Source organism: Vombatus ursinus, unplaced genomic scaffold (assembly GCF_900497805.2).
Source record: "Vombatus ursinus unplaced genomic scaffold, bare-nosed wombat genome assembly UNPS02007284.1, whole genome shotgun sequence".
In the NCBI taxonomy this organism is placed as follows: domain Eukaryota; kingdom Metazoa; phylum Chordata; class Mammalia; order Diprotodontia; family Vombatidae; genus Vombatus; species Vombatus ursinus.
This window is the reverse complement of record NW_020947062.1, coordinates 18,948,831-18,974,567: the sequence shown is the minus strand read 5'-3', so window position 1 is coordinate 18,974,567 and position 25,737 is coordinate 18,948,831. Positions and strand designations below refer to the sequence as shown.

At 35.9% G+C, this 25,737-nt stretch overlaps 1 protein-coding gene and 1 non-coding gene across 2 annotated transcripts in view; both read left to right on the top strand.

Annotated features, from left to right (window-relative positions):
• The window catches only part of FSTL4 (follistatin like 4), a 772,743-nt gene that overhangs the window by 96,699 nt on the left and 650,307 nt on the right, over nt 1-25,737 (top strand). The gene's annotated exons all lie outside the window — the stretch shown is intronic.
• LOC114033697 lies at nt 1,942-2,045 on the top strand. The gene has a single exon (XR_003568021.1). It is a non-coding gene; the product is annotated as a U6 spliceosomal RNA (small nuclear RNA).

The window sequence follows — 25,737 nt, the reverse complement described above, 5'->3', positions numbered from 1 at the left end:
TTCAACATTTCAACTATACCCCACGCTGTACTTGGCACTGTGGTGGCAATATAAATGAGTAAGATTTCAAGTAGCTTACAGCCCAGGAACTGAGCTATAGTGAGACCATGTGCTTGTATCAGCTTCTTGTTTACTCTCTAGCATTTTTAATGGTCTTTTCTGTTAGCCGTGACAATTTTATTTTGAGGCTTCTCTGCTATACCTTCTTGCTACTAACACCTACCTCTTCTATCTTAAGTATTCTAATTAGATTGAAAATCATTCGCTCCTGACTTTTTGGGTCAAAGGAACTGTGACCCTTCTCTCTGCTTGCAGGAGTCTTGGAGAAGGCTTATTCTGAATATGAATGCTTGTGTTTGCTTCTCAGGAGAAATGATTTATGTCATGTCATAAAATTCCCCATAATAAGCTCCTTTGATAGAGGGAGAAAGAAATGAGGAGGAAGTGGTGTGGAAGAGACTACTGGGTTTGAAAAGTAGTTCAAGTTATTGGATGCAAAATACTAGATAGGTGCAAAGAATTCTTATGTGCACCATTTTCTGAGAGATTTGTAAGAGGCTAGCTTAACTGGAGCAATTGGCATGTGGCTTGAGTGCAGGTAGGATTTATTTTTATTGCTAATGTTAATGGAGCAAATAAGATAGAGAAATGTATGCTGGCTCCAGGAGAAGAAAGGTGGAAAGGTCAGATAAGCTGGGAGGAGGGTGAAGGGAGAAGCTAGAAAGTGAAAATGTGTATGGCAGATAAACCTCCCTATTCCCAGTAATCTTGGTTTGGACAACAAAAGAAATAATAATTCATAACATATTTTATGAAACATTAATTGCCAATCAGTAACAGTGTAGCATAATATGATGAAGTAACCCTAGGCTGGGAGTCAGAAGAATTGAATTTTAGTGCCATCTTACAAATTGCATCCTATGTGACCTTGGGCAGATCCCTTCTTATATCCTGGACCTATTTTTTTCTCATCTATAAAATCCAGGACAAATGATGTGAGAAAAGTCACTAGAATGTTCTTATCACTTGGACTATAGGTCACACCTCTGAGCATGTACCCCAAGAAGATAAAAATAGTAAAACTCCCATGTACCCTAAAATATAGCAGTACTTAAAATGTATTTTTATTAATCCTTTTTTTGTTTTTTATATAACCTTCATTTCTGAACATATCTCCTCCTCTTCCCCATCCAATGAGCCATTTCTTGTAACAAAGAATAAAAGGGAAAACAGAGGGGAGTTTATGAAAACCAACCAATACATCAGTTGTGTCTGAGAGCCTACATAGTACTCCATGTTTATATTCCTCTCTCCCCCAATTTGTGCAAAGAAAGGAGGGAGGTTCATCTTCTCATAGCAGTACTTTGTGATAGCAAAGAAATGGAAATTTAGTGGTTGCCTGGCAGTTGGCGAGTGGCCAAAAAATTGTGCTATACAAATTGCTAACTGCAATGAAATACTACTCTGGCTTTAAAAAACTGAGGGAAATGAAGAATTCAGGTGGGAAAATAGGTTTGGGCTTGTGAAGTGGAGAGAACCAAAATTATTAACATAATGAGAATAGAAATCTTAATGAAAGAACACTAAAAGGAAGCCAAACTTTTACGGTGGACAGCTAGGTAGCTCATTGGAGATAGACCTTGACCAGAATCAGAAAGACTTGAGTTCAGATCTGGTCTCATAAACTTACTAGCTATCTGATCCTGGGAAATGACTTAACATTTGTTAGCTTCAGTTTTCTCATGTGTAAAATAATGGATAATTTTAGTACCTGCCTCCCTGGGTTGTTGTGAAGATAAAATGAGATAATATTTTAATATTATATGGGATATTATTATATATTATTATATATTGTGCACATTATATTTTATATATTATATATTGAGATAATGTTGTAAAACATATTGCAAACATTTAAGTGCTACACAAAAAGTAGTTATTGTGCTCACTTCGGCAGCACATATACTAAAATTGGAACGATACAGAGATTAGCATGGCTCCTGCACAAAGATGACACGCAAATTCGTGAAACATTCCATATTTTTGGAGGCAGCGCTACAAGGGGCCCCAGGCAGATAAACACCTGGCAGCACTTATCTAAAAGGAGCTAAACAAAGCTAAAGGAAAGGAAAAGCAGGCAACCTAGATTTACCTGAAAGTCCCAGCCTTGCTGATTCCAGCCCAACACCAGATAAGCTGCCAGAACCCTACAGTCTCCAATTGCCCACATAAGAGGCCCCAGGACACAAAGCCAGTGACCAAGACCTAGGCTCCCAACACAAGAAGCTTGGGTCAGTGCCCTCTGCTCCCTAGCAGGAGAGCTTAATCTCTTTAAAGGCCAGGGAAGAAAGAAACACCATGAGTAAAAAAGAAACATAGGATAGATTCATATTATGAGAAGAGTGAAGATCAAGACAGAAATTCTGAAGAGGACAACACTGTCATCAAACTCACATCTGCAACATCAAAAGGGAATATGAACTGGTCTGAAGCCCAAAAAGCCTTCTTAGAAGAACTCAAGAAGGATTTTAAAAGTCAAATGAGAGAGGTAGAGGAGTCTTTAAAAGTACAATTGGCCAATTGGAAAAAAAGTACAATGAAGAAAATAAATCCCTTAAAAATAGATTACAGAAACTTATCACATGAATAATACACTATGACCAGGTAGGATTTATACCAGAAATGCAGGGCTGGTTCAATATAAGGAAAACTATCAGCATAATCCATCATATCAACACCAAAACTAACAGAAACCTCATGATCATCTCAATAGATGCAGAAAAAGCTTTTGACAAAATACAACACCCATTCCTATTAAAAACACTAGAGAGCATAGGTATAAATGGAGTCTTCCTTAAGATAATAAATAGCATCTATCTAAAACCTTCAGCAAGCATAATATGTAATGGGGACAAGCTAGAAGCATTTCCATTAAGATCGGGGGTGAAACAAGGATGTCCATTATCACCACTATTATTCAACATCGTACTGGAAACATTAACTTTAGCAATACGAGAAGAAAAAGACATTGAAGGCATTAGAATAGGCAAAGAAGAAACAAAGCTATCACTCTTTGCAGATGACATGATGTTATACTCAAAGAATCCCAGAGAATCAAGTAAAAAACTACTTGAAATAATAAACAATTTTAGCAAAATTGCAGGCTATAAAATAAACCCACATAAATCATTAGCATTTCCATATATTACCAACAAAGCCCAACAGCAAGAGATAGAAAGAGAAATTCCATTTAATCTTACTGTAGACATTATAAAATATTTACAAGTCTACCTCCCAATACAAACCCAGGAACTCTATGAACACAATTACAAAACACTTTTCACGCAAATAAAATCAGATCTAAATAATTGGAAAAATATCAGTTGCTCATGGGTAGGCCGAGCTAATATAATAAAAATGACAATTCTACCTAAGCTAATTTACTTATTCAGTGCCATACCAATCAAACTACCAAAAAATTATTTTATAGAGTTAGAAAAAATAATTAAATTCATTTGGAAGAACAAAAGGTCCAGAATATCAAGAGAACTAATGAAAAGAAATGCAGGGGAAGGTGGCCTATCCATTCCAGATCTTAAATTGTATTATAAAGCAGCAATCATCAAAACTTCTTGGTACTGGCTAAGAAATAGAGTGATGGATCAGTGGAATAGGTTAAGTATGCAAGACACAGTAGTCAACGACTATAGTAATATATTACTTGATAAACCCAAAGACCCCAGCTTCTGGGATAAGAACCCAGTCTTTGAAAAAACTGCTGGGAAAACTGGAAAAGAGCATAGCAGAAACTAGGCATAGACCAAAATCTCACACTATATACCAAAATAAAGTCAAAATGGGTACATGATTTAGATATAAAGGCTGATACTATAAGCAAACTGAGAGAGCAAGGAATAGTTTACATGTTAGATCTACAGAGAACAGAATTCATGACCAAACAGGAGATAGAGAACATTACAAAAAGTAAAATAGATAATTTCGATTACATTAAATTGAAAAGTTTTTGCACAAACAAAGCCAATGCAACTAAGATTAGAAGGAAGGTAGAAAATTGGGAAAGAATTTTTACAACCAGTCTCTCTGATAAGGGCCTCATTTCTAAAATATATAGAGAATTAAGTCAAATTTATAAGACTACAAGCCATTCCCCAATTGATAAGTGGTCAAAGGATATGAACAGACAGTTCTCAGATGAAGAAATTAAAGCCATCTATAGTCATATGAAAAAGTTTTCTAAATCACTATTGATTAGAGAAATGCAAATCCAAACAACTCTGAGGTACCACATCACACCCATCAGAATGGCCAACATGACGAAACAGGAAAATGATGGATGTTGGAGAAGATGTGGGAAAATTGGGTCACTAATGCATTGTTAGTGGAGTTGTGAAATGATCCAACCATTTTGGAGAGCAATTTGGAATTATGCCCAAGGGCTATAAAAATGTACATACCCTTTGACCCAGCAATAGCACTTCTAGGGCTATATCCCAAAGAGATCACACAAATGGGAAAAGGACCTACATGTACAAAAATATTCATAGCAGCTCTTTTAGTGGTGGCAAAGAACAGGAAATTGAGAGGATGCTCATCGACTGGGGAATGGCTGAGCAAGTTGTGGTACATGAATGTGATGGAATACTATTATGCTGTAAGAAATGATGAACAGGCTGACTTCAGAAAAACCTGGAAAGACTTGTATGGTCTGATGCTGAGTCAAGTGAGCAGAATTAAGAGAACGTTGTACACAATACGTTGTGTGATGACTAATATTGATAAACTTAACCCTTCCTGGCAATACAAAGATCTAAGACATCTCCAGAGGTCTTGTGATGGAAAATGCTATCCACACCCAAAGAAAGAACTATGGAAGCCAAATTGTTATTTTTTCTCTTCTGTTGAGTTTTGTTTCCTCTTTCTGATGGTTCCTCCTATTGGTTTTAATTTCTACTTACAACATCACTAATGTGAAAATATGTTTAATATGAATGTAGCCTATATATATATATATATAGCCTATATCAGACTGTGCACTGTCTTGGGGAGGGTGGTGGGGAGGAAGGGGGAGAAAAATTTTAAATTCAAAAACATATGGAAGTGATAATTGATAAATCAAAATAAATTAATTAAAAAAGTAGCTATTATTACTATTATTATCGTATTCATCAATCTTTGTCTCAGAGGACAGATGAAGAATTGCACCTCCATCCTTTCAATAAATAGGTGATGGGGTACTGTGGGTGTTGAGTGTTGAACACACTGTAAGTCAAAGGTCACTGTTAATTAATTTTATTTCAAAAAGATGGCTCAGTAGATAGAGCTGTGGCCTTGGAGTCAGGAGGACCTGAGTTTAAATCTGACCTCAGTCACTTGACACTTATTAGCTGTGTGACTCTGGGCAAGTCACCTGACCCCGATTGCCTCACCAAAAAGGAAAATACAAAAACAAACGGAGGTACTTGGAAGAGAACTCTGGAGGTTGTAGGGGCAGGAAGTCAGTACCATCTAGTAATTTATTTGTAAATAAGTAATCTCACCACGTGCTAAACTCAATTGTTTCTATAGGCTGGTGAAGTATAAATTCTTTATGCACTTTCTGAATTTCTTCACTGTGGAGTTGAGTTCTGTTTGACATATCCTAGTTACCCATTTACTTCTAGGAAGTGATCCTTAGCATTAGTTAAAGTGATATAATCTGTCTAGGATGTCTGGTGAAAGTTGGTGGTTGTCACTATTTCCTGTGATAGGAAGACTGAGGTCTTCTATCTGTTAATAGAATTTTTCTTGAGTTCTGCAAACTGTTTGCTTGGATGGAGAATTAGTAATATCACATTAGATGTAGTTATTTCTAATCACTGGGAATGTTGAACTAACTAGCTTTGGAGTTCCCTTCCAAGTATACAACTTTTTTTGTGAATTTCCCAGATTTCCTGGGTGATCCAGGAAGCAAAAATCCTCTAAAGCACACTTGCCCCTTCCTTTCATGTGAGAACCTCTTCAGACTGCTGTGGATAAACTGACTAAATATTTATTGGAGGTCAAAGAAATAAGGAAATCTTAAAATCTACTTGTATTTTTAAAGACCAATATATAATCAAAATTTTGGGAAGCATTTTGGCAGAACTCCTACTGTCAAAATCATTTTGGAAAAAAATGCATTTAAAAGTATACTTCTTTTTAAATTTCACAACTCCCATTTCTTTAGGGACGAGATGTTGTTCTCTCCCCCCTCCAATACCCTCCTTGCACCCCATCCCTATACGGAAGAGGAATTACTATGACTCGTGGGATATTTTGGCTTCAGGTCACACAGACACATGAACACGCAAATGCTCACACATACAGCCTAATAGAATTTTAAAAAATCTGAGAAAGCTTCATTGGGGAGTTCAGTTGTGGGTAGACTACTGAAGAAGAGAATATTAAGTGAGGGGAATACTTCAGGTGCAGATTGTAGATGTCTGGAAGATGTGTTAAAAATCAGACCAGGCATGTAAATAGCAAGGTAAAGAGATAAATTAAGTGAGAATGTAGGAAGGATGTGGTCTGTCTTGTGTAGTTGTTTTAGTTTAGTTAGCTTCATAGAAGGGGACTGATTGGACTTCCCTGGCATTTGAGGAAGATAATTGCTTCCACTTATTTCAGTAGTTCTTGGTGGTTTCCGAGGCACTTTCCTCACAACAACTCCATGAGCTGAATCAGGAATGGGGGACCTGTAGCCTTAAGGCCACATGTGGCTTTCTAGGTCCTTGGGTGCGGCCTTTTGACCGAGTCCAAGTTTTATAGAACAAATCCTTTTATTAAGGGAATTTGTTCTGTGAAGTTTGGATTTCAGTCAAAAGGCCACACTTGAGGACCTAGAGGACCACATATGGTGGTGAGGCCGCAGGTTCCCCACCCCTGAGGTAGATAAATATGTCAATTTTACAGAGCTGGAGTTTGAGCCTTAGAGAAACTAGTGATTTGCCCAAGGTGACAAAGCTAGTAAGTAGCAGAACTGAGGCTTGAACCTAGGTCTTTTACTTTCAGATCTAGTAATTTTTCCATTGTTTCATGATATGTCCTATTGTGGATGCCAACCGAAATATATCATGTCTAGCTTTAGTTCAGTCCCAATGTTAATGCAGCACTTTTTATGATGAAAGGAGCTTTTTAAAAATTGGTGCATGTATTGATTTCCCTAAAGGCATGCTAGCTTCTGTCCCTGCAGGTACTTGAACTTGGAACCTCACATTGACAAGGTCACACAGAAAGTTAATAGTAGTAGGAAGACGAAAACCCTTTGGACTCTTGACTCTTAGACCCACTGCTCTTTTCTCTATATAGAAAATATTTCTCAGTCAGAAGGGAACAATGTCCCCAATGGATCTAGTAGGCTATCTAGTCCACCCATGACCAAAAAAGAGCCCCTAGTAAGGGCCACCCAACAACTCTATTTCAATACAGTCTATCTCAAGACCTCCAATAAAGGCAAAAACATTGTTTTCCAAGTTAGTCCATTTTACTTTGGCACAGCTCTAATTGCTAATTTTCCTGATTCCAAGGCTAAATTTGCCCTCTGCAACATCTACCCGTTATGCCCTACTTCTGTCCTCTAGAGCCAAACAGATAAGTCTAATCTTTCCTCTACATGATAGTCCTTCCAATATTTGAAGACATTTATAATTCATCCCACGAGTCTTTTCTTTTCCAGGCTAAATACCCCTAAGTTCTTCATTTCATCTGTATATGGCATAGACTTCAAGCCCCCCATCATTTTGATTTCTTTTCTTTGGATCCACTATAATGACTTCCTTCTAAGTTGCTCAAAGCATTGAACAGGAAGTTTACACATTAACCCTTGTGAAATGTCCACATTGCAAACAGATGATACGGTTGTGGTAGAAGAAGAAAATCATATCCAATTGGGTGCAGAGGATAGCTGTGCTTCTCTACATGTTTGTTGCCTGTGTGCTTCCAAAAAGGACAGGTGGGTCATTTTAGCTAGATTTAGAAAGAATGACCACATTTCTAGTTTAAGAATACCTTCTGTTGTGTGTTTTTGAACTAGCAAAAAAAAAAAAGCTCTCCTTATGGGCCTATGAAGACAATACACTTAGCAACACACAGACTATTAATTTTGTCCCAATTTGCCTTCACAGTGTTTTGTTTTCTCCCAACTCTCTTGGAGCAGATGATAATATCAGCATAGGGAGCTGAGTCTGTGGTTTTTCTTTTGGGGTGAAATCTATCTTTCTGAAAGGCTGTATAGCCTGTTCTGTGGGAGGAACTGAGGTATTGGTTAGGTAGTTCCAGGAATAGATTCAAGGATAATAAATTAATTGGAGGAGCTGGTAGGGATTGTCCTTTGGTAACCATAGCCCTGCCTGGGAATATTCATGGACCTGCCAAGGGATTTTGATAGGTGATTTCTTACCATGTAACAGGTGAGGACCTTGCTCTATATTTCCTCCCTACTTGTTCTTTCTGGGTCAGCGCCTTTAGCAAATACTCAGAGCTATGCACAGAATCTTAGATGTGGAGTTATTTGGGAAATATTCTGATTTTTTCTAGTGAATTATTGGACAAGGTAACCACTTAGTCCTTTCCCTTAATGCTTAGCTGACATTCTTGTTTCAAAAGAGATTTAGTCCATTGCTTTTATTTTATTTTATTTGGATCATCATAAGGGTTCTTATCGTCAAAGCTTCTGAGAAAGGTAATAGTGCTTTTGCTCATCTGTTTTTATAAATGGACAGAGGGCCCTGAAAGGTTATACTACAGCTCAGCAACAAAACAAAGGTCAATCTTTTGCTCCCCACTTCTCATAAACTATAGAGCCCTCTCTAACCTTCTCATCAACAGCTCTCCTGAGCCTTTGAAAAAATAAAGCACCCTTGAAATAAGCAGTAATAGAATGGGACCATTATTATTGCAATTGATAGTAATGATAAAAAATAATTATGATAATTTATCAGTTCTGGAAGGAACCTAGTATTAGCAACAGAGATGATATTTATTTCAGTCCTTCTGTGGGGACCTTTGTTAGGAAGAAACAAGTTTTTCTTTCCCAGAGGAACCTGGAATATCTATTTTCTCAGTCTGAGAGTAATAGACTTTTGTGCAATAAGATCAAGTATTAAGTTGAACTAACCTCTTAAAAAAAGGTTTGCTTGGGTCAGGTTGGTAACTTCCACCAAGGAGTTTTTACTCCCTATTTGTTAGGGGATTTGTGCAATCTATGTCAGTACAATGGAAAAAAAAGAAAGTTCTGAGGTTTTTTTTTTGTATGAGTCAAAGATAGAACCAAATTAATAGTGATGAGAGAATGAAATCTGAGCACATGAAAGTAAATATTAGAGCCTAAAATGAAAAAAGTGTTTGTGGTGGGGGAAAGATAAAATTTAGTAGCAGCAGAGCTCAACTACACTTGGGTCCTACCTATATGTGTCTCATATATTCATGGTAGAAGTGACTCTAGATCAGATAGATTCTTAGGCAGACTTGTACAACTTGGCAGTAGGTAGGGGCCAAAATTAAAATAGGCTCAACTTCTTCAGGCTGCAGATAGATTTTTATTGGCTCACTTTCCAAGTAAAGATATAATTAATGATTAAACTATTTTGCAAATAAACCATATTTAAACAGGAAATTGCAATTAATATCAATTAATTCCACTTATTACTTAAGATTTTTATTTATCATGAAATCACTCCTCTCAAACTAGAGACAGAATCATGATGGTTGGTTGCCACGGGTTACATGACAAACAGAAGAGAGTGCACAGTGGGAACCCACCCATCAGCTTACCTGATGGACACAATAGTGACTAGTGGAAGGCAGGTTAAGTGGGGCGTGGACAAAGCGCTCATTATATTTTTACTTTGTTTCACATCCTCTACATTTTTCGTGGGCTGCCCAAGATCCTTTGGCTGCAAGCTGCCTGTGGACTGTATGTTGTGCAGGCCTGCTCTAAGGCAAAGAAGAAATCTAGCTGCTTTGGTGCACAGAATGACTGTGCATGGCTGCAACAGGCTTAAGGGTGGATAACTAATAGGTCACAGACAGAGCAGCAACTTTACAGTCAGAAAAAAAGCTATGCCTTGTAGGGATGGTTAGAATGAGAGAAATGGTTGGTTGGGCTTGAAAAAGACTAGTATTGGCTGGTTGATAGACTTATTTTTACCCCTTACTTATTTTTAGCTCTTATGGCTTCCTTTGGCAAGAGTATTTTAGTGGCTTTGGGCAGAAGCACCAAAAAATCTGGTGGGTTTCTGGGTACTTACTGTCCAGGAGAGAGTAGGGGGCTTGCCTCATACAGAAGACTGGTGGAATTGGGGTTGGGGGTTCTCCAAGGTTTTATAGTAAGCACTTAATAAATTTTCTCTATTGAAAAGATTATTTGATCTTTCAATGTGGATGTTTTTTCTTGAAATCCTTATAAAATCATCAAATTAAAAACTTTGTCTTTGGTACCTTCCATCCCCTTCTTGCCATTTTCTAAGCATATATCCAATAGCTTCATGGTCCCTCCCTTATTTTTATCCTAGTGCCTTCCCTGAATCTTTCTCTCTACTAACCCATCCAGTCTCCCACTCCCTTACATCTTGTTGTGGGTTTTCCTAAGATAACAACTAGTAAAACTGATAAGCTAAATTAAACAGAAGGTTCGTTGGATCATACGATTTTGGAGCTAGAAGCCATTTTAGAGATTATGTAATCTACCCCTCTCCTCATAGTATATGATGAACTTGATGCTCAGGGAGAAGTCATTTGTCTAAGATAACATTGGTTTTTAATTCAAGAAACATTTATTAATTGTTTATTATGAGTATAGCAATTTGGTTGGTGCTAGAAATACAGACTAATAATCAATCAATCCTCAAGTATTCTAAGTGCCTACTATGTGATTGGTACTATATGATGAACTCAGTATATAAGTTCGAAGAATGAGACAATCCCTATTGGCAAGGAGTTTGTATTATATTGGGGAACAGTATGTGTAAAACATAGGACACATATAAAGTGAATAAATTCAAATATATACATAGTAGTTAAATATAAGCTAGTTTTGGAGGGAAGACATTATCAGTTCTGGGGATTAGGAATGACTTCATGGAGAATAGTAAAGACTTCATGTAGAACAAGATGTTAAGCTTGGTTTTTAAGAAAAAGAGGGAGTGAAGCAGAAATAAGGAGAGAGTACATTCCAGGCATATGGGGTGAAAGGGCAAAGACTCTGAGTTGGGAATTAGAGTTTTATTTGAGAAGGCTAGTTTGACTGAACAGCAGAGTTTATGAAGAACAGTAATGACCAGTGAGGCTAGAAAAGATAGGTTAGAGCTAGATTGTAAGGAGATAGAAAAGTAAAATGAGAGGAAGTTATTTTTTATCTTAGAGGCAATTGCTGTAGTTATTGGAGTTGATTCAATAAGAGAGTCAGATGTTATACTTGAACATAAAGTAAATTGCTTTGACAGAATTGTGCAATATGGACTGGACTGCAGAGAAACTTGAAGCATAGAGGTTAAGTGTGAGGCTATTGAAATAGTCCAGATGAGAATTGGTGATGACCTGAACTAAAATGGTAGCTGTTTTGTGTGTAGAAAAGGGGCCATATGAAAGTAGAAATGGCAAGAATGGATAACAGCACAATGAACAGTCCAGGATAATGCAAGGTTAGAAACCTGTCAGACTAGAAAGATGGTGATAGACGTTTGTAAGGTGGGAGAGTTTTCTGGAGAAGGGTAATAAGTAATTTTGAACAGGTTGAGTGCAAGATGCAAATACTCAAAAGGCAATTTGTGATATAGAATTTCCCTGACTTCAGGGTACTTATTCCTACTAGGAGGGAAATGGATAAATTAAACATGACACCAAGGAGTGATCCTGAAGTGCTCTAGAAAAGAACTTCACCAGGAAGAAAACTAAGGTTTAAGTGTAGGTCTCATGACCCCGCATCCATTACTCTTTCCACTAGACTAATATTGCCTCTTTCACTAACAATCAATCAAACCTCCAACTCCTCGAGATAAACCATGAAATTTTAACAATAATCTTTGGGGGAGCAGTGAGTGTTATGGAGTTACTTTTGGCAAAGGGGAAAAACACTGAAGTGGGAGTCCATTGACCTTAGTTTTAGTCTTGACTTTTCCACTAACCTCATGTATAACTTTAGGAATACTATTTCCCTCTTCTGTGCCTCAATTTCTTCCTCTGTTGAAATGGGGAGTTGGACGTCATAATGTTTTTTTTTTTCTGGTTCTCCCATTTCCACGATCGAATGGAAAGAGCACTGAATTTACTGTAAACAACAACAGCAACAACTGAATTTTGAATCCTGGCTCTGCTACTTACCATGTATGTAACTGAACAAGTTATTCAACCTCTTCATCCCTCAGTTTCTTTATTTGTAAAATGTGAGGGAGAAGGGTGAACTAAATAATCTCTAAGACACTTTTCAGTTCCAAGTCCTATGATAATTTGGATGACATGATTTTCTTTCACTACTATATTTTAAGTGAGGGAGGCATCTTCTTTCTAACCTGATACCAAAGAGTGAATCTTCTCTGCGTAATCCCTTCCTCTTAACATCCCTAGGACTTAGGTCAGCTCCCTAGTACTTGGGTTCAGGTTTAGAAGTATTTGATTATATACATAGCTCCACGTAATCATAGATTTTGAGTTCAAAGGGATGTTGGAGATTCTCTGACCCAACCCTTGTATTTTGTGCATGAGGAAACTGAAGCCTAGAGAGAATAAGACACTTATCCAAAGTCATGTTTTTCCTGTTAATCCCTGGAGTTGAAGCCCCCTCTATTTGCTAGGTAGAGTTTCATTAAATGGTTTTCCCTGTTTTTCTGCTTTTTTATCTTCAATGCTATAATTTCCAGTAACCATTTCCCTTTCTTTTAACCTTCTTTCTTCCCTTTTTAGCATGATGTGTCTTAAAACAAACAAACAAATAGCATTTTAAATTTAATTTGAAAGGTCTAAAGTCAGATCCTAACTCATCTTTTAGTTGTATTGAGAAAAGTTATTTTTCCTCTCTGAACTCGTTTCTTCATTTGGAAAATTAAAGTCACTAATAATAATAATAATAATAAATACTTGTTCTATCTACTTTGTATGGTAGTTGTGAGGAAATACAATTTCCTGCATCCTGTTGAATGGACTACCATGTAGTTCTGTACAGCAACACTTCAAATGCATTATAAGATCTATAGTTGTTTCACTGTAGGTAGTTCTATTGATGTGCCTCAGATAATCTCATTTCTTTAGTTGGTCTCTATGAGGTTCTATTGTGCCCACCCCCCAAAAAGCTTCAGTTTTTTTCAGATGGGGTTTAATACACTTACGATAATAAAAAACAATATTGGTTGATGTTTATATAGTGCATCAAGCTTTGCAAAGGACTTTAAAAACAGAGCTTTGCTGTGAAGTAGATAATACTAGTAATTACTATATTTAACAAATAAATAAACAGAGCCTGAGAGAAAGTGATTTGCTTAGGGTCACAGATTTAGTAAGTGCCAAAGGTGTTTTTGAACCCCAGTTTTCCTGTCTCCCAAGTCTAGTACCTTTTCCCCTATACCTTACATATGGTGATGGTTTCCTTAATTAAACTAGTCCTTAAATATAAACCCACTTTGTCACTTCATCTTTATGAGGCTTTCCAAATTTGAAAGGACTAGTCTAAATTTTAACTCAGCCTTTCAGGGCCCAGTGCTATTTCCATACTGGAAACAGAGGAAGAGAGATTTCCATATGAATATCCACATGAATATCCATAACTTGGTCACTAAACAAGGTGTCACTGAGCACAATTATAATGTTGGGGTGATCATAAAAATAACTTCTTATGTGAGTATATTGGGCTTCTAGTTGTTTAAAGCACTTTCCTCCTGGGTCAGAGGCTAGCCCAGTGAAGTTGGATTAAGTACCTCTCAGCCCTCTGCCTTCTGTGCCCATTGGATAGCTGTTGACTGGTCGATGATGATCTGTAAATACGTCAAGTAGTCATTTTTTCACCAGCATTAGTTTTCCTTTTACCGATGCCGATTGCAGATAGTTGTAGATGATTTTTATAAGTTAATAAAAAAAATTCATTGCCCAGTAGTCAACCTGTTGAACAACTTAGACACAGGTGTATGATTCTGGGTGAGTAAAAGTGACCTTGTTTTTTCTTGGCTTTCTCCCCTTTAAAATAAGGGCATTGGACTCAGTGACTTTCTAATGTTCCTTCTAGTTCTAAATTTTTGATCCTATGATCCTAAAATTCTAGCTTCATCAGTTTAACTCCTTCTGAACCATACAGTTGTGTAGTGAAATGGTAAAATCATGAAATCATTTTTGTTCTGTATTCATATCCTACCTCTGCTACCTGTGTGCTTGTGGGGAAGGTTCTTTAACTCTTTGAAGTTAGTTCCTTATCTGTAAGACAAGGGGATTGAATTGTGTGTTCTTGAAGGTCCCTTCCCTCTCTTACATCTACAATCTTGTAATGTGTTGTATGTACTTATCATGCTAATTTTGCCTTCCTAATTATATTAAACACCATGAAGGCAGACTAGAGCTCATAGGTAATCATACTGTATCCAGCTTCCTCGCTTTCATATTTGCCCAGTGTTGCATATGTATTGTTCAGTCAACAAATGTTTTAAAAGTGATACCTTTGTCTTCTGAATTCTCCCTCTTTTGTGGCTCTAGTAACGTTTTGTCCTGTATTTTACTTGTTGTTCTTCTTCTTTATATCTTCCCTATTAGACTCTTAGCTGTCCCCAGTCATGACCCTCATCCTGTTCTTTATATTTGCTCCTCATGTTGGCTCATGGTGAGCTGTGTGTAGTTGGTAAGCATTTGAATAAGTTTGATTAAGAGACAGATTGGTGGATTCAAATTTCACATCCTCCCCAGTGGCCTGAAAGAGATGCTTCACCCACAGAATATTATTCATTCACTTTCTTCATTACCAGCAGAAAAGCCATAACTGAATTTATTTTAACTTTCCCTTACTCCTTTTTTAAAGTTATAAAGAAGAGGCAGTATCACCTTGGAACCAGGAATACCTGAATTAAAAGCCCACCTTTGATATATGCTGGTTGTATGCAGGCACATAAATCACTTAATCTTTTGGTATTCTATGCCAATGATATCAAACTCAAATAGAAATGAATACCTACAGGTCACAGCGACTTAGAAAACTACAAATTAATATTACTCAGTTGTATTATTATTTATTTGGTTAAACACTTTATAATTACAATTTAATCCGTTTTGAAGGGCTTGATACCTGTTCTAGGCAATTCTCTGAAACCATTAGCTGTAGGGAATGTATTGCCTTACATTGGTAAAGGAATTTTTCTCATCTGAGGTTTTCCTAGACCTATAAGATCACAAGTCCAGGCCCTGTCTCTAAAGCAGGAGATCCTCTTACCTCCATTACTCCTTTTCTTGTCACATCAGTTGAGGGAAGTTTGTTTCTCCTCTTCTATACATATATTCCTGTTACTTACCCCAGGAGGCATTTGTCCAATTTCAAGTTAGGGCCTTTGCTGTCTGTTTGCTTTCTGTCCTTCCCGCTTTTTATCTTGTGCCCTGGGAGAGTCTTTCATGCTGAGAATGGTGGTTATGTTCCATCTGTAACTTGAGGAAATTTATGGTAGTTAAATCTCCTTTTTATCTCTACCTTCTTGAGGCACCAAGCAAATTCATTCGAAAGTTAAAACACATTTTTATGATGAAAACACTGTTCTTGTCAGTATTATATTTGCAGCTGATTTCATAATTCTATGCTTTCCCCTGTTTAATTGCTCTTGGGGAATCTCTTTGCATCTGGAAATCATGACAAATTATGGAAATTGTGGAATTATGGTAAATTGTCATGTAATTATTTATATAAACTTTAAGTATAGAATGATTAAATAATGAAACTTATCATTAGAAAAATCTTTTTTAAATTGGCTTCCTTATTGCATTCATATTTTATATACTGAAGGTTGAATGAGTGCTACATTTTCATATTTGTTTTTTCCTTTAAATAGAGTACTTTACAGAATCACCCTCTAGAAAGGGTAGGGAAAGTTTAAGTAGGGAAAATTCACTTGTACTTTAATGCTTAGATGACTCTGATATCACTGGCATGGTTGGAGGAGGCAATCCTCTATGCCTTCTAATCTTGAGTGATTTTTGACCACCTTTTTATTATTTAGGTAATAGAGATTCTACTCAATGCATTAGAGGTCTTTCTATTATTATTTTCACATTATGTGGCTACCATTCCAGCAGCTTAGGGTGTCCATTTTCCCTCATTTTCACTACATGAGTGATAACACATCTTTTTCTTTTTCTTCTTCTTCTTCATCATCATCATCATCATAGCTGTCATCCTCATAACTTTAAATTTTGCAGAGTGTTTTATATACTTTATCATTTGTGCTTCACAACAACCCTGTTAATAGGTGCTAATATTATTCCCATTTTACAGATAAAGGAAAGTTCCTTTAAGTGACTTCATTAGTATCAAACAGCTAGTAAAAGTCAGAAGTGGGATTAAAATCTAGTCCTTTCCTTGGGTCTAACATATTAAGCATTATGCTATTTTGACTCTTTTAATGATACCTCTTTTGCCACCTTCCCCTCAAAAGTCTTCATTGAAAATATTCAGTAGCTCCCTTATACACATTGCATATTTTTCCATTGCTTCTTCATTCATCTGCAATTTTAATTCTTTTGTGCTCATCATGTTCCTTACTTGGACCTATGAAGTATCATTTTTGGTTATGGAAACTCATGAAATTGATAAAAATTTAAAATGTGCTCCTTTTGAAATGCAAAGATAATCCTTCACATAGAAGGAAGAGTAGGTCTTGAATTGTGGCTTTGACTACAAGGGCAGAATGCCCTGAGTCATCCACACTCTTGAAGCAGGATGCATTTGGCAATGCAGCATTGTGTGCGTGGGGCAGCATTTTCCCTGGAGTTATCTAAATCATGCATACCAAAAACAGCACCTACCCAAATGGGCTAAGAAATTCTGTGATATAAGCAATTTAGCTGTATGGCCTCTGTCTCATACCAGAATAGTATTGTAACAGAACAATTCCAAATATGGTTCAAAGGTAGCTTTACTCTGGGGAATAAAATATTGGGCAACAGCAAGAGGCCCTTCATGGTCATATCAATAGTTCAATAAAATAAACTAGGCTAAATGATGCCAAGATAGAAAGGGGTTAGTGGTATCAAAGTATAGAAGGAAAAGCACTGGATTTGGAGGCAGAAAGCCTTCCTTCAAACACTGGCCCTGTGTGATCGTGGGAATATCCCTTCTCCTTTCTTGCCCTCAGTTTCCCCATCTATAAAACAAGGGGTAAGAGTAGAAGGATTAAATGTCCTCTAAGGTCCTTTAAAGGTCTAAATATATAATGGTTTGGTTTCTATTCTCTGAAGCATTTGCTTAAGCCACAGGATATGAGTAAAGTGCTTCAGGGAGCATGATGCAATGGAACAGAAACTTCATTTAAAATGATAGCACCTGGGCTCAAATACTGAATTTCTTTGAAACACTGGAGACAAGTCATTTAATCTCTATGGACCTCATTTCCCTTTCCCTTATCTGTAAAATGAAGGGGTGGGCTAGGTGACTTCCTAGGTAAACACGATCCGATGATTTTCTCGATCCCCTTCTTCTCATCCCACATTGTTCAGATACCTTTCTGCCCTTTCTCTTTGCCAAGGCAAACACCTCTAAATTCATCCTCACTATTCTATCCTTTCCCAGCATCTTGAGGAAACTGCACACACTGTCTTCTCTGTTATTCTTAACTTCACTCTCTCCATATCTATTATCTCTGTACCTGATGCTGAAAAAATGCCCGTATGTCCCTTTTATTTAAAAAAAAAAAGGCTCTCTTGAACCAACCATTTCTACAGCTATTATTCTAAGTCTCAACTTCCAGTTGATAACTAATAAGTCATCTATACTCTTTGACTCCACTTATACTCTTCTCACTTACTTCTAAACTGCCTTTAATCTGGTTTCTGATTTAATCCTTTAAATAAAACTATCCTTTCAAAAGTTTCCAATAATTAATTTTTTTTAATTTATTGCTTTTGTCACCAAAATTTTCTATCATTTTGTCTTTTTATCTGCTCCTATACAGCCAGCCCATAGAATGACATTTTATTTTTAAAAATTTTTTATTAATTTATTTTTAGTTTTTAACATTCACTTCCACAAGATTTTGAGTTCCAGATTTTCTCCCTGTCTTATCCCTCCCCCTACCCCAAGACAACATGCATTCTGAATACCCCTTTTCTGCCCTCCCTTCTATCTCCCTGCCCCCCTTCTCTTATCCATTTCCCCTTCTATTTTTCTGTAGAGCAGGGTAGATTTCTATACCCCATTGCCTGTATATCTTATTTTCCAGTTAAATGTGAAAATAATTTTTAACATTTGTTTTTAAAATTTTGGGTTCCAAATTTTCTCCCTTCTTCCCTCCTCACCCACTCTCATTGAGAAGACAAGCAACGCGATACAGATTATACATGTGTAGTCATGCAAAACACTTCCATAGTAGTCATGTTGTGGAAATCTATGTTTCCCTTTATCCTATCCCACCTCCCCCAATTTATTCTATTCTCTCTTTTGACTCTGTCCTTCCTCAGAAGTATTTGCTTCTGATTACCCCCTCCTCCAATCTGCCCTCCACCTTATCATCCTCCCACTCTCTTATCCCCTTCCCCCCTATTTTCCTGTAGGGTAAGATAAATTTCTGTACCTAATTGAGTGTGTATGGTATAGAATGATATTTTAAAGGTTGTTATTTGTTCTTCATTCTCAAAGAGGACCATGATATCAGGGAGGTGATACTATGACAAGCAAGTGAATTGGATTTAAGTGAGGGAGGGCTGTGCAAAGTTTTAAAGATAAAAAAGTAGAAGAAGAGAAGTCAGCAAGACTGAACAATACATTGAAAAATTCTGAAAATATTTGCACTTCAGCACAATTGTGGACCTCTCACCTCTACAAAGGAGTAATGTGAGGGTATATTCTCATATCTACTTTGGAGTCATAATTATTCTTTGTAATTTTGCCACATTCAATTTTGATTATTGCTCTATTTATTATTGTAATTTCTTTGCTTACTTCACTAAGCATCAGATCATGTAAAATCTTTCTGTGCTTCTCTGTACTCATCATATTCATCATCCCTTACAGCATAGTAATATTCCATTACATTCATGTACTAAAATTTGTTTAGCAAATGTCAATCAATGACATCTACTTTATTTTTAATTATTTGCTACCAGAAAAAGTGCTGCTATGGATATTTTGGGGTACATGGTGAATTTCTTCTCATCTGTGACCTCCTTTGCGATATAAGTCCAGTAATGGATTCTATAGGCCAAATAGTATGGACCTTTTCGTCAATTTATTTGCATTAGTCTGAATTTTTTCTGAATTTTTCTAATAATTTACAGTTCTATCAATGCTATATTCATGTTTCTATCTTTCCACAACCCTTCTTAGCATTGATTATTCTCTTCCTTTGTGATCTTTTTCAATTTGCAGAGTGTGAGGTGAAATCTCAGGATTGTTTTGATTTGTGTTTCTCTTATTTTCATTTGGAGGATTCTTTTATGTGTTTGTTTAAAGTTTGCAATTCTTCCTTTGAAGACTCTTTTCATATATTTAGACCTTTTGGGGAATGGCTTTTGGTCATATGTATGTATGAAGAGGAAGCTAGATGGCTCAGTGAATAGAGTGCTGGGCCTAGAGTCAAGAAGACATGAGTTCAAATATGACTTCAGACACTTACTAGCTATGTGAACTTGGGCAAGTAAGTTAACCTGTCTTTGCTTTAATCCATTGGAGATGGAAATGGCAAACCACTCCTACCTTTGCCAAGAAAACCCTATGGACAGCATTAGCGTGCTATGTTCCACAGGGTCATGAAGCATCAGACGCAACTGAATAACTGAACAACAACAACAACATAATATAATGATATTATATAATGCTATGATATGATATGATAATATAAAATATTAATATCAAGGTATTATTTATGTATTTTGGATACCAAGTCCTTCTCTGAGAAATATGATGTAAATATTTCCCCCCCTACTTCTCTGCCTATCATAAATATATTATTTTTGTTTGTGTAGAAGCTTTTCTATTTCATATAATCAAGTTATCCATTTTATCTACTGCAATTGCTTCTATCCCTTATTTGGTGAGGAATATGTCTCCTACCCGTAGTTGTGAAAGGCATCTGATCTGCTTTTAGGTTTTTTTAGTAATACAATCAGGTGATATATCCATTGAGAATGTGTTCTGGGTATATGGTCTAAGTTGCCAGGTGAAACCTAATTTCTGCCTGCCTGTTTTGTAGTAGTTTTTGTCAAATAGGGAGTTCTTTCATAAATAATCTATGTTTTCTGCTTTGTAAAACATTGCATTTCATTGTTTCTCATTCTCGTTTGTCTATTCTGTTCCATTCATCTATTTTACTATTTTAAAACTAGTATCAGATGGTTTTGATAACTTGGTGTTGTTGTTCAGTTTCTGATTCTTCATGACCCCGTGGACCTCATAGACTATCCATGAGGGATTCTTGGCAAAAATATTGGAATTGTTTGCCATTTCCTTCTCCATTTGATTAAAGTAAGCAGAGATTAAAGACTTGCCCAGGGTCACAAAGCCACTATGTGTCTGAGGCCAAATTAGAACTCAGGTCTTACTGATTCCAGGCCCTGCACTCTATCCATTGTGCCACGTAGCTGCTTCTTAGCTTAGCATAGTGCCTGGTAAATGTTAAATGCTTAATAAAGCCTTGTTTCCTTCCTCCTTCATTTATATCATTGTCACCTATGCCTAGAATGCTTTGCATTTTTATCTCTGCCTTTTAGTTTTCCTGACCTCCTTCTAAGAGAAACTCTTCTCAGTCTTCCCATTTAATAATGCCTTTTCTCTCTCTTTTTCTTTCTGTGTGTCTCTGTCTTCTCTCTCTCCTCGCTCTCTTTCTTCTCTCTCTCTCTCTCTTTTCATATATGACCGTCTGTATAAAACAAACTAATGTATTTCAAGCTGTCTTCTCCCATTGGGAATGTGTGCTTTTTGAGAGCAGAGATAATTTTCCCCACCTTTCTTTGTTATCCACTGTGCTTACCACAGTCCTTGGTACAAATAAATGCTTGTTGATTGACTAAGTCATGTTTTGGAAAGACTTTTTTTTTTACCTCTCAACCATAAATCCATTTCACAAGTGAACCTTTAGACTGACAGATGAATCAAAGAGTCTCAGATTTAAAGCTGAGAGGTATTCCTTGGAGACCATCCAATCCAATGCCCACATTTTCCTTATGAGGAAACTGAAGCCTATAGCATGTAAATGACTTGCTCAGGTTTACACATGTAGTAATTGGCAGAAACAGGATTTTAATTGTAGTTCTCTTCTACTGCAAAGCCTATTTTCTATTTTCAACTGTACCAAGCTGTTTCCTTTGGGAGACAACCAAGAGATCAGTTTCTGCTCTTTTCCCAATCTTTTGCTTGATTGTTCAATGTCTTTTTTCATTTTTCATAAATCAGACAGTTTTCCTTAGATACACTCTGCAATTTATCCTCTGGGAAACAAACTTCTGATCATATTAGCCCAGCCATTCCTTGGGGAACCAATCCCCGTAGTGTAGAGAAGTTGACTTCATTTTTTGTGTCAGGATCAAGCTCAGTGGAATATGGACGGGAAGGCAAGGCTGTTTGTAATTTCCGGAAGCCCCAGGAGCCCCCAGCAGATCTCAGCATATGGCTGTATTGGCGTGCAACATATCTTTTAAACCTGGAAACATGATTCATTTGAAACTGTTGGCACCTGCTATAGCCCAGGAGGGATTCCAAAACATCTGCTTTTCACTTAGTTTTTCTTCGTATTTAGTGTGTTTCCTAATATCCCTTCAAAGTGACAGCCTAGTAGACTATAGCTGTAGAATGAATATATATATATATATATATATATATCTCTAAAATACCTATATTTGTATGCATGTGTATATATATGTATGTACGTATGTGTGTGTGTGTGTTCATTCTACAGCTGTGTTCCACTTGGTTGTCTCTTTGAAGAGGCGTTAGGAAATACAGAACATACTTGCAGAAAAGAAGATAATAAGAGGTCCTTTGGAATCCCTCCTGGGTTGCAGCATGTGCCAACAGTTTCAAATAAATCATGTTCCTCTTCTTTCTATCTCTGTCTCTATCTCTATATAACAATCTCTATCATCATATCTACATGGGCGCACACACACACACACACGCACACACACATGCACAAACTTGCAAAAATACTCCCTGGAATAGAAAGACAGTGTGTTAGCTAGCTCAAATTGAGTCAGAAAGGTCAGTGGAAAGGAGATTTGTGGGTAAATATTTATTTACTCAAACAGTGACTTCTACAAACATTAAATGACCAAAGAAATCTTTGGTTCAAATTGATGTCCTGAGTCTTCTTTAACTTAACATCTTTGTGACTTGAAGTTTCATTTTCTATTGATAATATTTGACATACATTCTAATTCTGTAATCTCTTGATTTACTTTGTGATTATTATGTGATCAATTTCACTCCAGTTACTTTTGAAAACAATCTGACTGATAAATATTTTTTACATCTTCAAAATTTCTTCTCTTAAATATCTCTCTCCCTCTTCCAGAGACAACTCAAATAACAAATACTATATATAAAGAAAAAGAAGAAAAAAGTTAAAAAAAGATCCATATATAAAAATGTCTGAAAATTTATGAAATGGTATCACATTTGTGATTGTACTTGCCAATTTTCTGAAGGAATGGGTTAGAAGTGTCTTCTCATATCTATTCTTTGGTTCAATACCTTTTCTTTGTAATTTTGCAATTTTTACTTTTGATTGTTTTGTGGTTATTGTTTTTATTAAACTGTTATAGTCATGTATTTTTTAAAATTTGGCTCTGCTTACTTCAGTCTGCATCAGATCATATAAATCTTTCCAATATTTCTCTGTATTCATCATTCATTATTTTTTAAGAATACTTTTATTTACATGTAAAAACTATTTTAATATCCATTTTTTGTAATTTCTGGATTCCGAATTCCTTTCTCCTCCCCTTTTTTCCCCTACCCTTGAAAAGGCAAATACTTTGATATGGATTATTCATGTGCAGTCATAAAAAACACATTTCTGTATTGTCCATGCAAAAAAGCATGAATAACATATGCAAAACACAGAACAAAAAAAAAGAAAAAAAAACAGGAAAAATAAAGAAAGAAGTATACTTTAATCTGCATTCAGACTCCATCAGTTCTTTCTTTGGAGGTAGACAGCATTTTTTATCACAAGTCCAAGTCCCTTCCAACATTTGTCACTTTCCTTTTCTATTATATTAGTAAGTTTGATAAGTGTGAATTGGTATCTCAGAGCTCTTTTAATTTGCTTTTCTTTAATCAGTAGTGACTTAGGGCATTTTCATGTGACTGTAGATAGCTTTGATTTCTTCTGAAAACCACCTGTTCATATCCTTTGACCATTTAGTAACTAGGCAATGACTTGTAGTCTTATAAATTTTACTCAGTTCTCTATATATTTGAGAAATGAGGCCTTTATCAGAGAAACATGCTGTAAAAAATTTCCTCTAGTTTCTTGCTTTCCTCATTCATTATTTTTTAAAAGAATGATATCCCATTACACTTATAAATATAAATTTATAAATACAAACATAAATAACATGGGAAAGAACTCTCTAACTTCTGGGAAAAGTACAAAGCTGTCTAGCAGAATTTAGGCCACAATTTGTTTAGCCGCTTCCCAATCAATGGACATCTACTTTGTTTCCAGTTACTTCTTTGCTATCATGAAATTTTTTTCTTATGAATATTTTTGTGTACATGTGGGTTTTCTTCTTAACAAAGACTTCTTTGCTATATATGTCCAATGATGGAATTTTTGGGTCAAAAATTAAGGATGTTTTGTATACTTTATTTGTAAAAGTCTAAATTGTCAAAATTTCCAAAAATATATATATTTTTTCTGTGAATCTTCCTACAACCTCTCAACACTGATTATTTTAATCCTTTTTCATATTTCCCATTTTGCAGGGTATACAGTAAAACCTTGCAGTTATTTTGATTTGCATTGCTTTTATCATTAGCGATTTGGAGAATTTTTAATATTTTTCATATATATGCTATTTCTTTATAAATCTTGGATATCAAGAAAATGTTTCCCCATTTGACCACTGTTGTTGTTATCATAGGTATATCATTTTTGTGTGAAAGATTTGCAGTTTCATGAAATCAAAGTTATGTGTTTTACCTTTTGCAATTGCCTCTATTCATTGTTTAATTAAGAATAAATACCCATATGTGATCTGCTTCTCTTCTAAGTTTTCCATTGTATAATTCTTAGTATTCCACATTTATTTATAATTTATTGTGTTATATGCTGGAAGGGTTTGATCTAAACCTAATTTCTTTTTCTTGTCCTACTTTTCTTGTTTTTTCTTTTTTTCTTTTTATATTAATTTATTTTGATTTATCAATAATCACTTCCATCTGCTTTTGAGTTTAAAATTTTTCTCCCCCTTCTTCCCCACCACCCTCCCCAAGATGGCACACAATCTGATATAGGCTATACATTTACATTTGTATTAAACATATTTTCACATTAGTGAGGTTGTAAGTAAAAATTAAAACCAATAGGAGGAACCATCAGAAAGAGGAAACAAAACTCAACAAAAGAGAAAAAAAAATAGCAATTCAACTTCCATAGTCCTTTCTCTGGATGTGGATAGCATTTTCCATCACGAGGCCTCTGGTGATGTCTCAGATCCTTGTATTGCTGGGAAGGGTTAAGTTTATCAGTATTAGTCATTGCACAACGTGGCTGGTATTGTGTACAACGTTCTCCTAAGCCTAATTTCTGCTGGACAGCTTTGTACTTTCCCCAGAAGTTAAAGAGTTCTTTCCTACATAATTTATATTTTTTAGTTTGTCAAACACTGTTATTTATTTTCATTGTTTTCATTTTCCCCTATCTTGTCTATTTCATAGGTCTATCTTTAATTTTAATCAATAACAAATGGTTATGATAGCGCCTGATTTATAATATCGTTTTTGTTCTGAAAATATTTTACCTCCCTCCATCCTTATGTATTTTCCTTGTTTCCCTTTTATAATCTAAATCTTTCATTTCTTCATAGGTTTTTGTTATTATTCCACTGAGTTCTGTATCGTATCCTTTGGTATGTCATTAAAACTTTAAATTGTTTGGTAGTCTTGCCCTTTTTATTGTTCTGAGATGGATAAGCAGTCTCAGTCTTGAATATTCCTCCAGCTATTTAAGTTGTTCTTTATTCCTTTAAGGAACACTTTGCAGTTGATTCAACACAAGTATTTTGTGTCCTTTGATGGATTGCTGACCAAATATTCTATTAATCTTGTACTTCTTTAAAAAAAAGAAAAAAAAGAATCATACTTCTTTAGAGTGATTTTTTTCCTCTCCACTTTTGCCTCTTGTATTTTAAAAATTGTTATTCATACAATTGCTTTTGATGTTTTGGGGTTTATTTTGTAGTCTGCAACCTTGCTGAAGTTATTAACGTTGCCTCAATTAATATCTTTACTACTTCCCTAAAACTAACTTTCTTTCTCTCTTTCTCTTTCTTTCTTTCTTTCTTTCTTTCTTTCTTTCTTTCTTTCTTTCT